Below are 15,977 nucleotides of genomic sequence, written 5' to 3' on the forward strand. Positions count from 1 at the left end.
ATGAAACCAGCAATTCCAAACAAACATATCAGACATTTCATAATGTCAAGTTTACCATTGCTAAGAGGGCGAATTCATTCCTTGTTGACAGCGATTTTCATCGAGACTAAGGCGAAGACATTGAAGGCATCAAATTTAATCATCATCCACAGTGAAATTTTTATCATTAAGGACAGCGACATTATGACTGTTGAACATCAGTGAATTGAACTTCAGCAAACCTATCCTTGATCAATAGCAAATTTGGAAAGAGATCAGCGATCTTACATCTGTAATTCGACAAATTCTGTTAGAGTTATCTTGTATTAGCTAATAATTATTTATTTAATTATTAGTCTATTATACTCTACGCTTAAGATAAACCTAGGCATTTAATAATATGGTAGGTATTTAATCATTATTCTAATTATTAAATACACTTTATCCCTTTAGGGTTTCTTTAGGGTTGCACACCTTTAGGGTTGCATATTCTCCTTTTATAAGGATTGCATTGTACTTTTTATTCAGATTCCCTCTCTGAATGATGATCTTCTTCTTCAGAGCCATTATTGTGTTTTTGCCTCCAATCTTCTCTTGTGACAGGTATTTTGCTAATAGGTGTTCTGTTGATCTCTGAAGTTGTATTTCTCAACTTCTTCAAATTCCAACCATTTGGCATCAACAAGGGAGGGAAATTTTGCCAAAAGATCCATTTATTCAAAGTTACCAGCCCAATTCTCAATCAATTTACAAGTCTGAAGCAAGTTTATATTATTATTTTGTAACAAAAAAGACCTCATTCAGTGCTGGTACAGCTTACTGCTTATTGATTTTTATCATGATTTTTTTTTATTCATTGCATTCTAATCATCCAAGTATACCTCAATGCGTTACTCATTAGCTTAGATGATCATGTTCAAGTAAGGTTGAGATTTGCAAGCTAGGGTTTTAACATAGGCACCTAGGGTTTTAGCAATATTAAGGATTTTGATGAATTATCGGCTTTAGAGCAGAAATTGTTAACTTAAGGGATTACTTTCTACTTGCCAGCATTAATACCATATCATAAAACTAACTTGGACAACCCTCACAAGTAGAACATGGTAGGAGCCTAACAAACTCTCATCAAGGAGGACTCAACGAGAGAGGCGATGGAGTCCACGATTGCATCATTCTGGGGCAATGTAGGGGACACTAACCTTGGCCAAATCAACATGAAGAAGTTTCAAGGACCTTTGTACACCACCAAGCCTTCTAAATATTCAAAGATGATGATCGAGAGCGGAATAGTGAAAGCGGCAGGCTTCCCTCTAGCTGTGCATTGCAATGAGTTGATTGTTGAGTGTGCTAAGCACTATGATGGGAGCAGAAGGATGATAGTGGCACTTGATGGTAGAGAACTTGCCTACCTTTTTGAGAGAGCTATCAGTGAAGCCTTCCATATACCTGAATTCAGCAACATGATCTACAAGTGCAAGGAAACAACACAAGCATTCTAATGATGATGATCCCAACAAATTCCTCGGCATAATCAACAAGTATTGGTTATTGAAGAGCGAGCCTGGCTTATCCAAGATACCCACCAAGCTCCACAGGATTGACTTCAAGAAATAATATAGTGACCTGATCACAATGCTCAAACGAATTGTAGGAGCCCCTCAAGCCTCTCAGTTCAAGAATTGGATGTTTTACTTCATGGAGATCATATCAACTGGAAAGGAGAAGATCAACTAGGCAAGGATTATAGCAGTAACATTGATATACAACTCAAGAGACTTGTGCAAACCAAGACATTCTACATGAGTCATACATTATATATTCACTTGCCAAAGTTCATGAATATGCAAGGTTAATCTATAGAGGTCCAGTTGGTACTAGAGATGGAGAATTGAGAGCATGCGAATCACATACACAGCTATACTACCCTAGCAAGACACATTACAAAAGAGTAAATGATGCCTTCACCATGCACATCACAAGAACTTTGCAAGGTGGTATTCATCAAAGACTATCCCCACAAGCCAAAGAGCTAATAGAAAAGTTTGGTGCTTGGTTTATCCAATTTCCCAAGTTCACCTACATAAGGATACAAGGATGCTCTTGCCCGCCCTACATGCTACCAAGATATTCTACTGACAAGCTAGTATTGCTTGAGTTGGTGAGATAGTCTATGGCATACAACAAAGTACAAAAGAATAAACATAAGACAAGAACTCCATTTCCCATTTCAGTTAGACAATCGTTGGAGGTGTGCCCATCCTTGCAAGCGGCGGAGAGGGTGGATGAGGAATTGAAGTCTCTCCTTATTCCATATTTTTCCAGAGACAGCTTTGATCCCTACAACAGCATCAAAAGATCTAGTGGAAGAAGACACAAGCATAAGTTACAATTGGAAGATCATTTCATGAATGCTCAAGATGATCTAGACATAAGAAGAAGAAGAATGTGCTCAAGGCTACCTATTGACATCGTCAAGGCATGAAAGGTCTTCAACATTCCCGATCAAGCACAAGACAGTGGAAGATGCCTCCTACCAATATATGAGCAAGAGAAAGACAAAGAAGAGAAAGTCAATTGGATTGAGGTGGAGACCACCAATTTAAAGGATTTAATAAAGCCAGTCTTAACATATACAAGACGTTGGGTAGACGCCCAAATCCATAAATTGAAGAGTCAAGACACCCAACTGACATTTGAATTGATGGGAGAGGTAGAATCTTCCGATAAAGATATAGAAAGCGAAAGCCGGAGTCGAAAAGCCACCCAGTCGGCTCTTTCCAAAGGATCAAAGAGGAAAGAAACCAACAAAGAAGAGCCCCAAAGAAGAAACATAAGTCAAGTTCGAGACACCCATCTACAAGTGCCTCTTTCATGCATGAGATGGAAATGAATCAAGCAGCTGCCCAAGAAGATCACCCAACTAGTGAGAGCAATGATCATGGAGTGAATGAATCCGTGGAATCCACAATTCAAAACAGCAAGGACAAACCAAGGCAAGCAACCATTGGATCAAAGCAAGTCAGTCTCACTTAAGCCAATCAATGATAAGGTAGGCAACAACGTACATGTGAATATTGAAGATGATGATCAAGAAGTAACATCTCCACCCAGAGAAGATCAGCAACTAAATGAAGTACAAGTGGGAGAAGAGAAATCAGCTATCCCTGCATGGCTTAGGGAGATTTTAGCGAAGGAAGTGATAGTGGAAGAAGAAGATCCTATTGATTTAGATAGTTTCCTCGATAGAACTTAGGAGATTGAGAAAAAGAAAGTAACCAATATGTCAAAGATGACAAGAGAAGGTGAAGGATCTCAAATAATATAGATTGCCACTCCAAGAGTAGATAAGCCCAAAGGCAAGATCACAGTAGAAGAGTACAACTTGGCAAGTATTGATTTAGGTCCTCCCACCACTGACCAAGCATTGGAAGACATGAATGACACAGTGAAGACAATCCATGACATGCTGAAGTTGGAAATAGAGAAGAATAAGAAGTTGGAAAGAGAAATTAGTGTATTGAGAGGTCACCTCCAGCAATTCAGGCAACCATTGAGGTAGCATGGTCCTTTGGCTACGCCACCACCATTGCTTCCTCCAAACTCAATTGACGATTTTGAAAAGATGAAGGCTTCAACACAACTGCTGGACACTTAGATTAATAAGACTTTAAAAGGGCGAATGCATTCATAAAGGAACTAGTGAAAATATTTGATAGTGCTATAAGTATTCTTGAAAGAACTCAGGTTCTCATGGCAACATATGATACTTTCGTTTACACCAAAGACTTCACCATACCCATATTGCATGTAATGAAGAAGATGCCAAAGCAAACTTTGGTGAACAAAGGAGTGTTGAAAGATTAGCAATCACCTGATTTCAAGCAGTGGTGCAATCAGCTCACATGAGAAAGGTCATATTCGAGGATATCAACCGTGGATGCACCCAAGTTGATCAAACAATAAATTTGATACATGACAAAATCATAGAGGTAGTTGAGATCATTCTTAAGAAATAGATGAATGAAGGAATCTATATTGATACTGATCAGCTAGCTAAGCAAGTGAAGATCATATTCTGTGGAACAGATGGATCGCCTTCCGAGAAGCAGTTGGACAATATACACTCATTCACAGTACTTGCTAGCAAGACTAGAGATTTTGGACCAGGATGGGAGACAACTTTTCACTCAAGCTTGGATGAAGTCAGTTACTTGGAAGAACAATTAAAGAATTTGCCAGCAGTTCCAATAACTGAGATTGAATTCATGACATCCAAATTCGTTGAATTTGCAAAAAGGGAAAAGGATAAGAGCAACAAGATTCTAGAAGATAATTTGTTATGATCCCCATGTGACGTCATTTTTCCTATTGGAGGATTTTTCCTCGTCTTTTGTGCCAAATGGATGTCACATTCCCATTGGCTGATATTTAATAATTTGCAATAATTAGGTATTTTTGTTGTAACAAACCCTAATTAGGGTTTACGTGGCAAAATTTAGGCCCTTGATTTTGATTTAATCTTGGCCATTCATTGTAATTGAGAGCCCTATATAAGCTCAACTCATTTCATTTGTAAAAGATCGATTAGAAGAGTTTTAAAGAATTGTTGCTCATTGATGCAAAAATTAATAAAATCATAAGTGTTGGTGACTTATTGAATTTTGAAGCATTTGCTTGTTTCTTCATTCTTTTTATGAGAGAAGTTAATATTGAGAAGACAAAAAAAAATTAGAATAGAATTTGCTTTAAGTATTTTAGATGAATGAAAGATGCATGTGCATGATTGATAGTGAAGCTTGTCATTCATACTACTAGTACTCCATCGATGGTGAAGTATCCCGCGTAGTCAACTGAACTCAATTTAGCCAATGCTTAACTTCAATTGCTATTCCATCATTGATATTATTCACCTTGAAGATATCTATGTTTATAATAGTAATTTGAAAATCATCAAACTATCCTTAGAAGATTGCACTAGCCTTGTGGAGATGTTAACGACATGTTGAAGCAAAGCTTAATTGAGCTCACTTGAAATTGTCCATTGTCTTGCATTCCTAGTATTAGTATAGCATTCCTCAACCTTGCTCCTTTTTCCATTTTTTTATCAAAGATCAGTAGTAGTAAGAAAGAGCGATATTGCAACATCATTCGAAAAATGTCACTCCATTGAGCTTGAATCAAGAAAAGAACAATTACGTGTCCCCTCGCAAGTACAGCAAACACATAACACCATTGAAGCTATCCAACATGTTAAGACTTGACATCGAGAACCTTGGAGTCGTCTCAAGTGATCCTTTTTGCTAATCTTCAACATTTGAGAAGTTTTTGTTCAAGAGAGGATAGAATATTCAATACTTTATTCTGTGTTTGATTGTGCATAAAAACACCATCAACAAATACCTCGGAGTCCACTGACCCACTCTCCCTCCCTTTTCCCAAAGAATTTCAGATTTTGGATTTCGGGGAACTGGTCTAACCCTTACTCTTTTGGTAAGCATTAGACTGTTTCCCTGAACCCCAAAATACGAAATACTCTTTTGGTAAGCGTTAGACCGTTTCCTTGAACCCCGAAATACAAAAACCCTTCCTTTGTCGAGTTTCGGAATACGAGGAACTAGTCTAACCCTTACTCTTTTGGCAAGCGTTAGATCATTTCCCCAAACCCTAAAATACATAAACCCTTTGTCAGATTTCAGATTTCGGGGAACTAGTCTAACCCTTGCTCTTTTGGTAAGTGTCAAACCATTTCCACGAACCTTGAAATACAAAAACCCTTCCTTTGTCGAATTTCGAATTTCAGGGAACTAGTCTAACCCTTACTCTTTTAGTAAGCATTAGATCATTTCCCCAAACCCTAAAATACAGAAACCATTCCTTTGTTGGATTTTGAAATTCGGGGAACTAGTCTAGCCCTTACTCTTTTGATAAGCATTAGACCGTTTCCCTAAAACCTGAAATACAAAAACCCTTCCTTTGTCGGATTTCGGATTTTGAATTTCGGGGAACTGGTCTAACCCTTACTCTTTTGGCAAGCGTTAGACCATTTCCCTGAACCTCGAAATACGAAAACCCTTTCTTTGTTGGATTTTGGATTTCGGGGAATAAGTCTAGCCCTTACTCTTTTGGTAAGTATTAGATCGTTTCCCCAAACCCCTAAATATGAAAACCCTTCCTTTGTCAGATTTCGATTTCAGGGAACTAGTCTAACCCTTACTCTTTTGGCAAGCATTAGATCGTTTCCCTAAACCCCGAAATACGAAAACCCTCCATCAAATTTCAGATTTCGAGGAACTAGTCTAACCATTACTCTTTTGGTAAGCATTAGATCATTTCCCCAAACCCCAAAATATGAAAACCCTTTGTCAGATTTCAGATTTCAAGGAACTGGTCTAACCTTACTCTTGGTAAGTGTTAAACCATTTCCCTAAACTCTAAAATACGAAAAAACCCTTCCTTTGTTAGATTTTGGATTTCAAGGAACTACTCTAACCCTTACTCTTTTGGTAAGCGTTAGACTGATTCCTCGAACCACAAAATACTAAAACCCTTCCTTTGTTGCATTTCGGATTTTAGGGAACTGGTCTAACCCTTACTCTTTGGTAAGTGTCAAATTGTTTCCCCGAACCCCAAAACCTGAAATCCCTCTCTCGCCTTCGTCTCGTCCCTTTGGTCTTTCAGACTCTAGGGTTCCCAACTCCTCATTATTAGTGACAATTTCTTGAAATCCCGATGCCCAATCTTCGATAACTAACAACACTTCCAGATGGCATGATCAACACTTAGGGCTCTTAATGCTACACCAACTCCTGCAACTTGCCTATTTTCATTCATGGAGCTACAAGAGCACATTTAATGTATTTTGCATGTTGCCATCAAAGTAGAGTCCAAGGCCATGCCTATTTATGGTTGCTTGATGGCCTTCATGTCAGGTCTACGTGCTTTGACATTGGATTGTTACACAATCCACCTTCTAGAAGTACTTTCCTTCTTGGGATTGCCTTGTCAAGGTATGGTCAAGTTTCTTGCATGCACACTCATGTCAAATCCGGCCACTTCCCTATCTTCTCAGACTAACATTCCCCTGTACACACTAGAGTCAAGGTTTCCCCTTCTTGACCGTTGGTTTCTTCTCTGCGACCAATTTGAAATAGGTTGTTAAGCCTCATTGTAAAGGGTTCTCTCCTTGCTAGCTTGAGTTGTTTTCTACTCTTTCACTTCTCTTGAGGATTTGTATATTATTCTACAATTCTACAATTGTAAGTTTGGTCGTTGGCCAATGAATGAATTGAAGTCATCATTCTTGCCTCTCTTCGAATGTGCATGTTGTGTATGTCTTTTTACCTTCATGTTAGGTGTGTATTTTGTGGCTTTCTCTCACACATATGTTGTGTTAACTTGTTTTTTAGTGTGATTTGTGGGAAATCTTCTTCCCTTTTGGCATTCAGCAAACCCTAACCTCCATACATGCATCTCCATGGTAATTTGATTGATTCCTTCTATCATTTCGAGAGAGGGAGAGAGACATCTCTTATCTTGGTGCATCACCTCCTTTCATTTTCTACATTTCCTTCTTCCCTTTTCTCCTACAAGCTATTAGAGTAGGTTTAGAAGTAGAATTTGAAAGTGTTGGGTTGGTCCCCCCTTGCGCAAGGTCCCACACTTCGGAGTTGTTTCCACGTTTCATGAAGTTGTTGGGCTAACAACTTAGCAAGGGTGCAAACTTTTGTGACAACAATATCTACACATGGTCCAAGACAAGACACACTATTACTTTTCTTACACATAATCATGATGGTCATCTCCAAGAATTGATCCACAATGACAAACAAGGTGTCATTCTAGTGCTTTGTCATTAATAGACACGATAGGAAATCAATGCTAATAGCTTCCTAGATCTAGTTAGAGAGGACAATGGTGTATACCCTCCAAGTTTCTTGTTGGTTAGCTTGGTGATGCAAAACCAAATACATGACTTGATATGATGCTCTATGTTGTTGTGGACACAAGGCCAAAATAAATGGTGTTGGTGTGCAAATGAGGTCTTGCTTACCCCAAAGTGTCTTGCTCTCTTGGAATAATACACCTCCCAAACGAGCCATTGGCAAGGTGCACCTACAAAAACACAAAGATGCCCAAGCTTGCAGGGAAGCAAACTGGATATGTAAAGATCAACAACCTATTCATCTTGTATGACAGCAATATAGGCCTGTATGAAGTCTTGATCACCTTGGTAGAGGAAAACCCAATCTAAGAAGTTGTTGTTACATCCCTCTTTTCAACAATGGTTTTATATTGAATAATGCAATTGTGTTTGGTTAATCATTGACATTTTATTACTTCCATATGTGGATGGGTAATCTTTAATAAACTAGTATATGGACATGAATGATTATTTTGACAATGTTTATTTCATATATTTGGATAATAAGAAGATAAGATTAGTCTAACCATTTTCATGTAACCAAGTGGATGCAGGATAAGCAACGCCCTTAGGAGGGAGGGAAAGTATCATCAAGGAGAAGATTGCAGACTTTGGAAGAGATCAAACTTGCCATCAAGCCCTAAGTCTTGAAATAAGTTGCTTAGAAATTGGTTGCCACCTTGGCTGTTGGGGTGGTCGTCTCGTCTTGTCAATTGTAATATCCCCACAATTTTTTCAATTTATTTCCAGTTACAATAATGCTGAAATTGTAACCCTTCCACTTTCTGATCACCAAGTGACCAATATGGGAAGGTGAGAGCATACGGTGTTGAGGGGATCATTAGCTTCAAATAACTGGAAACAATACAATGCTTGGGCGGCAAGCCAGCCCCTTCCACTTTTCAGCAGGATATGGAGAATATTAAAAATCACTTAGCGGTAGTCCAGCCAAGGATGATGCAAGAAACTGAAGAACAATCACTCTACCGCTTATGCAACGCGAGGACTAGAAATGGAATAGCAATGAACTACACCACTTATTCAGTGCGAGGACTGAAAATGAGATTACAATCAACTCAACTGCTTATTCAGCAGGAGGACAGAATTACAATAGATAAGAAGGCGGCAAGCCAGCCTCTTCCACTTATGCAGTGGGCCAAAGAACAACAATCCAAGTATATAGCTGTTAGTACTACTAATCAGCTTTACAATGCAAACATGGATTACAAAATTACTAGAATCATTGTCCAAACTAGGCGGCAAGGCCAGCCTCTTCCACTTATGCAATGGGACTAAGAGAGTTCAAATAAATTGTTGTTAGTACTACTAACAAGCATTACAATATGATTCATCGTGGATATTCAAATGCCAAAACCCAAATTAACAGCTACAACTTATTACCAAGACTCTTCACACCACACCCATAGACTCACACACCTAAAAACCAACTTCAACCCAAAAAACTAAATCTGATTTGAATGAACAACAAGCTGGAAATACAGACCAACAACATTAAAATCCTCACAAACACTTCTAAATCACTCCCCACACACTCAATTATCTCTTAACACACTCCAAAGAACCCACACACTCAAGGAAACACTCCAAACTAACAATTTTTCAGATTTTGATATGCAACCCATGCGCTGGAAACACACAAACCAGCAGCCTAGAAACTCACAAATATGCTCGTAACTCTACTCACACTCAACGAAATGACCCCCAAACGGACGCAAATGAGAGATACAAGACAGGTGATGAGATTACAACCAACAAACTGCACCCAAAACCCTCAAATGAATTTATGCACACATTCCCAGGCAACCCAACATACTACAGCTAGGAAAGAAGTACGATTTGCATTTAAAAATTAAATACTCAACATTAAGTTTTACAAACTTACAAACTTGATTGCCTGTGGCATAGGAAGAGAACGAGCCACTACCCAGAATGATCTGACACATAAACAGAGAGTTATGAACTAAAACGTGCTACAGCCACACCAAAAACCAGCAACACTGAAATCCACACCACACTGAAAATGCACACTAAAATCAAACCACACATTCAAAAGATCCAATCACAGCTAGGAGTGATGTCTCAAACTCGAAGTCTGTCAAGAGCCCTAGGAGGTATTTACCCTCGAAGATTGTCTGGGGTCAATCCGATAGCATAATGGTGTAAATTGTCTGAGATACCAAAATGAAAGCCCAAGTCACTTATTTATAACTTTTTGCCAACCAAATTCAAATTCAAATGCAATCCAAATACGACCAAACCAAATGCCATTCCATTTCATCCACATTTGGCATTGCATTTCATTTCATTTCCTTGCACAAGTTCTCCCAATTCACATTCACCCAAAATCGCCTTTTTTAATAAATATAAATGTCATATAATAAAGTGTAAAGTGGACGCCCAACTATGACTTCCAAATAAAAAATATTACTAAGGCAATATACTTAGAAAATCGCCCCATTTGCCTTGAGTTATAATTTAATTATTAACACCATGACAACCCCCTTGAAGTCATATGCAAATTTCACCCAAATAGACTTAGGATAAAATTAATATTTTCTCCCTTCCTAAGTCGTCCATCCATAAAATAATCAAATATTAATACCTCATGCCTAAGGTATTAATATATTAAAAATGTTTTCTCCTCAAATATTGATTATTGCCAAATTGAGTCGGAGACTGAAGTGCTGGAAATCACCAAAACTGAACTGAGTTGGGGCTCTGAACTAAACTGCTAAAAATAGTCATCTGAGTGGATACAGGATCTTGCCAAAATAATACTGCCAGAAATAGCCACTGAGCTGTGTTGCAAAATCCTTGCCAAGAATAGCACCAAAAAAATGCTGGAAGACCAACTGCTCAAACTAACTTGCCAGAAATAGCCATCTGAACAGGCCTGCTGACGTCCTACTAAAAATAGAACTGCTAAAAATAGCATACTGCTAAAAATAGTAAGTGTTTACAAAGTGATTTTAACCACATTCTGAGCAGTCGTCGCACTTACTAAAAATAGTAAGTCTAGAAAAAGTCACTCGATGTAGATGCATGTCGAAGCTCTCTGAAAACCCAAAAGGAATCCACAATCCAAACTGTCAAACTCCCACATATACCCCCTGAAAACACCAAAGAATCCTCCTAGAAAATAGGAAACCCTAATTTCTACCCCCGACTAGCCTACAGGCCTCCAAACTAGGCTAACGGCCAACAAAACTAATCACTGGAGAGAAGGGGGCATTACATCAATCAATAGGCGGTTGGTCTTTTCCTTAATCGTCTTTTGGAGTTGTGTGTGTGTTGTTTCCTTAGCTTAATAATTTTTAATAAAGAAATAATTGAACCATAATTTATCTTAATCGGATAACCTCATTAATTATTTCTAAGCATATATATGTATACATACATTCATAATAGTATAAACGATGTACGTATATATATATATATATAAATGTATGTATGAGATATAACCCACATATATATATATATAACACCTTAAGCATTATAGGAATTATGTTATTAGCTAGTAAGCGGAAGCTTTTCTAATTTATTGTATTAGTGGTGGGGTGGAGACGTTACTTCTCCCTTGCCACCGCTTGGAGCTTCCATGCATGAAACCACCAAACAAGATGGTTGACGTTTCTTCGTGGGCGGTTTTCTTTGTTCTTTAGGATCTTTAAAGGCAATTCATTTGGGAGAAAAGAGCTCTTGGTCTCCCATTATTCATTCTGGCCTATCTTTGCATCGTAAGCATAAGCTAGATACATCGGCATTCTCTGCAAATATATTCGTAGTCAATCTGCTCTTGATCATCGACTTTCTCTGCAACATATAATCCTAGTCTATCTGTTCTTGAGCACGATATTATTAATATCACAATATAGTCTTGAAGAACTCTGCATTGTTCACTGTGGTGATACGTAAAGTGTAGTGGTGGACTGTCCATTAAGAGGGGGCAATTCTTTATCAGCATCGTCGTAATTCCAGGCATGTTTTCCTTCTTGAATTGAATGGTTATCATGAAGTCGATACTGTTTAGCTTAATTAAATGTATGCTTTGAATTTCAAGCAAGCTTATGCGTAAATATCGCATTACTTAGAGAAAATTTGTCTTTATCTTAAAAAGATCTAAGTATAGAAATACTAGCTGCCTACACACCCTATCCATGGTATATCAAAGTAGTATATTTGAAGTTTCCTTTTTTATAAGAACTTAATCAAGAGTGAGCAAAAAAATCGCTTCGCGGTTCAACTTGTTTGCATTAATATCAATACGTTAAGTACTGTTATAAAACAAAATAGATCAATATGTAAAGCTTAGCTAATAGGTAGCTATTCAACCTCAGAATAAGGTCGTAAGACCTGATAAAGGATTCTCGTCATTATGTTGATACAGACCCGAAATGTATAAATATGAAAGTCGTTTAATTTTTAAAGTAGTTTGAACTGTCTCTGTTATAAATCAGTAGGAAACCGAATCCACTGCTCTAAATATTGAAGATGTAATTAATGAAACCTTAGTAGATAGTTGGGTCAATATGATTCAGTATTACAGCAGTTGACTGAACTGTATGTGTCACTTTCCCATGAAGGTCATTAGAGACCGTTAATGTCAGTTGACAAGAATCTAAAGGGTAAATATTTGTCAGTAATCCAAAGGGTCAATAGTACCTAATGTTGAGAAATCGATGAGTTGGATTGAACTCCACTATGTACAAGTTGAGTAAGGATGGTAAAATTTTGACAGGACATTGTCGTGCATGTTTAATGAAACCTTGGCTAAAGTGGCGCTACTTCAAGTAAGCGACCGTCAGTTCACAAGAACCAAATACACTTACTAGTCAGATGGTCATACTAGTTAGGGGGTACCTATAGAGTGTGACCGACTAGATTAATGTAGGTTCTAAACATCAAGTTCAGATGGCAAGATGGCATCTAGGTCTAATCCTTAGTCTACACCCTCACGAAGGGTAGGGTCACTTCCAGTTGGAAGTTGTATGGGAGACTGCCACGTTTGTGGTTGTGTGGAAAAGCCCTTGATGATGTTCTCCCTCTTCTAGACTATGTCGAGGCTTGATACAAAGGAAATAAAATGGAAAGCTTAATGATTGTAATCTCTGAACTTTTATCTTTTCCTTGAAAAAAAAAATATCATATTGAACTCTCTCTCTCATATAATAGCAAACGAAGTTTGTTTCTTTTTACTGCTAATAAAAGTTTAACTACTTTTCAGTTGAATTAGTTAGTTTCTTAACTTGATGGAAGCAGTTAGTTAGTTAATTGGTTAATTTTCATTTTCAGCTGAAATAGTTAAGTTTATTTGAAAACTCTAAAATAAACAATTTTAGATAGTTCACTATTTTCTGTATAGTTTAGTGCTTGTTATAGTTGTGGCCTCTCATGTCAAGTATGAGTGTGAGCATTTCAACAAGAGGACCATTGAGATAATGTAAAAAGAGGAAAACTACCGCTTTATCAGATGTATGGCAGCACAATTGAGGTGTTCCTCATGTAAAGGATAAGAACTTAAGCATCTTGGGAAGAAAACCCCAATGAATGTCTTAGCAGAGCTTAAAAATACTCGACATAAAGAAAACGATGAAAACAAAACCAATAGACTCAAAGTACATTAGGAACACGTAAAATTGATTGAGATTCTCATTATTGAGTCTGGGTTCACCGTTTACACTGACTTAGAACAGTAATACAATCAACTGGCGGGAACTCCTCCTGGACTAGTGTGTATTTGAGGTGAGAAATTAGAAATTTCACCTAATGGTACAGCATTTACCTTATCATATCATCTTAAGGCTCACCGCCTATGGCTTGTTTGCCATGCATCTCTCAAGGGTTTTCACCGTCATCTCACATATATTTTAAAAACTACCTTAAACAACAAACTCAATGACCATCAAGGCTGACATCGTGGCTTGCTTGCACACTAACGTGTTCAATGAGTACACAATAAGTTATTACTGAAATTTAAAAAGCAGTTTATGATGCGATAGTTCTAAGGAGAAACATTCCTTTTGCTTTTCCTTTCAGCCAAAAAAAAAAAAACAGCAAACCATATCTACCCCTAGTTACTCAGCACTGAAATATATTTGAACAAAAATCTACACTCCAGAAAGTAAAGGGCCATGGTAGAGCATCTAGCATGCCAAGCATAGCCATAGAAGGGTCTTAGTTTTGAGTCCTAACTAGTCCATGGAAAATTATATGGTATCAGATCCAGGCTAGAAGCCCAAAGCACAGAAGCATAACTTGAGGCAGTGTGTTAGGAGAAATATTCACTCTTCAGACTGTAAAGGATCGGTAGCTCAAGTGGTAGAACACCCCTCCATGATGAGCATAGTTGTGGTAAGGCCCTACGTTTGAATCATTAGTAACACATGAAAAATGACAAAATGAAATGAAATGATTTTAATAACATCCACAAGACCAGATAGTGGACATAAACACAAAATTTAATTTGATGCACCATTTATTCACAGTGACGTCGAACTGGATAGATGGAGAGCTTTTAATAAAACCCCATGGACCAAAAGAGTCTATGATACCTCAAGAATTTAGAGCGTTGCAATTACGTAGGAAACTATTCATAGAGGAGATTGGGGAGTCAGTTTATGGGGCCTCAGGAATTTAAAGCATTCCTAAATAAGCAGGAGAAGATGTGCACGCGAGGTCTCAGTTAAAGTCTCTGCAACTGCTTTTCCTTAAGTTTGATCCACCTGTTGATTTTGTTCAAAGGACCCCCAATGAGCGATTCAGCTAGTCAAAGTAAGGCTTCTTAACGTCTTCCGAAACAAAAATGTGAAGCCTCGAAAGAAATTTCAGTTCATACCCCTGTTTATTTGTTGCAATATTTTATGGTTGCTTAGTGTACCTGCTCAGGGAATTATAAAACATATAGAGAACAAGATTCTTTTTAAAATATGCCAGCGATATAATCAAGCTAGAGGTGTCATAAAACTCAACATGATAAAACAGAAGATTGAAATCTTTGTAAAGATTCTTTAAATTTTAAGGGAATGAAAGTGCGATGTGACCTTAAGGCCGAGATATTATAACAGGTCCTCCATCCAGTAACAGAAAATATAATTCCTAGCTGATAACCAAATATTAGAGTACTTAACTCGTATATTAAACGGATTTTTTTAAATTATTAACGAAAAATTTACAAATGAAGAGCACAGCACAAATCAACCCTGCAGAATCTTTAACCGCACTTAAAATTTAAAAGGAAACTTCAGAATTGAAACTCAAAACCTTCAAAATTTACAATATCTTTCTTGAAATTCTAAGACGTACCGTTAAAAGAAGAAAATCTGGATCAATTTGACCGGTGATACTAAAACATTGTAAGTGGTAATGAAATTGAAAGGTGAAAATCTCCTGAAACAACGAATCTAGACATGTTAGATGACAGAAAAAAGCTTAGTTACGTCAGGGTAGCCGTCATATGCCGGCAAAACTCTATCCCATCTGATTCGAGTGAGGAAAAAGTAAAGGAAAGGGAAAGAGGAATCAGTCTTCGCTGTGACCCACACATCGCCAGGCGCCGCAATGCATCCTCACCGTCCGACTAATTGACGGCTACGATTAAGTCTTTTGTTGTATTGTGTTCCTAGCTATTCAGAACAAGCCACGTAGCTGATTGAAAGTCATTTGTTCCGGCCTTTGGCTATTTACTATTAACCTTTTTTCACTTAACGTGAAATGATTCGAAATAGTACGGCAAATTGCCTTACTATTTTATCTTTTATGTCTTCCCTATGGTTTTCTTTTTTAAAGTGCTCAAGAGTGTGATTTTGATTGATGTGATGTTTCTAATTTAAATTGTTAGAAAATTATTTATATTTGTTTTTTTTAAGTATATTTATTTTTAAGGTGAGATAAGTATTAATATATGGATCAGTTAAAAAAATATCTATTCTGATTATATCTTGAATTAATTGAATTGTTTCACTATTTGATACTATTTATTGAAATGATATTACTTTGTTTAATTGGTAATAAATGAATTAGTGAAAGAAAATATCTTGACTATTGAACAATAGTTATA

At 37.4% G+C, this 15,977-nt stretch overlaps 1 protein-coding gene across 3 annotated transcripts in view; it reads right to left on the reverse strand.

Annotated features, from left to right (window-relative positions):
- LOC131064012 (probable protein phosphatase 2C 59) overlaps positions 1 to 15,494 on the reverse strand; it is a 36,313-nt gene extending 20,819 nt beyond the window's left edge. The window contains exon 1 of one of the 3 annotated variants that reach the window (XM_057998023.2): positions 15,224 to 15,494. The gene's annotated coding sequence lies outside the window, so the exon portion shown is untranslated. Of the gene's footprint in view, positions 1 to 14,961; positions 15,014 to 15,223 lie in introns of those variants that run through there. The other 2 variants (XM_057998025.2, XM_057998024.2) reach the window with 2 other exon arrangements.
- Positions 15,495 to 15,977: the final 483 nt, after the last annotated feature.

This window comes from Cryptomeria japonica, chromosome 11 (assembly GCF_030272615.1).
Source record: "Cryptomeria japonica chromosome 11, Sugi_1.0, whole genome shotgun sequence".
Lineage (NCBI taxonomy): Eukaryota > Viridiplantae > Streptophyta > Pinopsida > Cupressales > Cupressaceae > Cryptomeria > Cryptomeria japonica.